Source organism: Sinocyclocheilus grahami, unplaced genomic scaffold, assembly GCF_001515645.1.
Source record: "Sinocyclocheilus grahami isolate Dianchi unplaced genomic scaffold, SAMN03320097.WGS_v1.1 scaffold3963.1, whole genome shotgun sequence".
In the NCBI taxonomy this organism is placed as follows: Eukaryota; Metazoa; Chordata; class Actinopteri; order Cypriniformes; family Cyprinidae; genus Sinocyclocheilus; species Sinocyclocheilus grahami.
This window is the reverse complement of record NW_015508990.1, coordinates 1-1,362: the sequence shown is the minus strand read 5'-3', so window position 1 is coordinate 1,362 and position 1,362 is coordinate 1.

The following is a 1,362-nucleotide window of genomic DNA, read 5'->3' as shown; positions in this document are numbered from 1 at the left end:
CTGCCAGTGGTCCCTTCTGATTAACGCCAACCATTTATTCCGCCGATCTAACTCCTTTGGGATTGAGTAAAATTGTAGTTCGGGGTTTCTCTGACGACTCTTGTTACACCCGACAGCACAACATATACCGGGCATGTTGTAATTTTTGTGATCCTTCTGTGAGTGCTTCTTTAATCCTTCTCTGACAGCTGTAACCATATACTTAAAACAGGTAGCGCAGCTGTGACCGGACACAAAAATGGCGGCGATAAAACACAGTGACGTCCCATGGAACCTATGGATAGACAAATGTATTAAACTGAAAGAAAGGAGATACAATAAAAAGTTTGATATAAGAGCTTTATGAAAGGCAGTTATATGAATGAAACATTTATATAGATGAAACACTTATTTTGTGTAGTGAAAGGATACTTTGTGATTTTGTGTATTGAAAATATGCTGAAAATGTTTGAAAAAAGTGCACTTTTAATTAGTCTATCTGTTATATTAGTATTAACAGTTTTGAAAATGTGCAAGTTGTTTGTGAAAATTGTGCCAAAGCAATAATAATAATAAAAAACTGTAAATAATTATCCATCTCTATCCATCATTTGTTGATTTGATTTTAAGGGGAAAAACACACCTCTTTACAATTTTTTTTTTTTTGCAAAAAATGTTTAAGAAAGGGTGGGGTTTAAACAGAATGATGAATTGAATAACAATATATTAAAATTACAATCAGTTTAAAAGTTAAATGGAATCGTGGATGGTTCAGAATAAGATACACACATACATTTAGAAAATAAACAGGTTGAATTTTTATTTGATGCTGAATTTAAAGTATAGAAACTACTACTATCTTAGTCAAACATAAAATGATATTGACAAACTGTCAATCACTTGATTGAGTTTTCTGATTTTCAAGATAAAAGACAGAGGAACAGTAATTTATTAATTCGCAACAACAATATTTGCAGACTCATAAGGCATATTCAGACATTTACTTTGAAATAGCAATAAAAATGGGGAAGTCATGGCCTAATGGTTAGAGAGCCGGACTCGTAACCCAAAGGTTGCGGGTTTGAGTCTCGTACCGGCAGGGATTGTAGGTGGGTGTAGGTGAATGTACAGCACTCTCTCCCACCTTCAATACCACGACTGAGGTGCCCTTGAGCAAGGCACTGAACCCCCAACTGCTCCCTGGGCCCCGCAGCATAAATGGCGTGTGTTCACTGCTGTGTGTGTACTTTGGATGGGATAAATGCAGAGCACTAATTCTGAGTATGGGTCACCATACTTGGCCACATGTCACTTCACTAGTTCCAGTGCAGTATATATAAAAAAAAAAATATATATATATATATATATACCTTGTAATATACC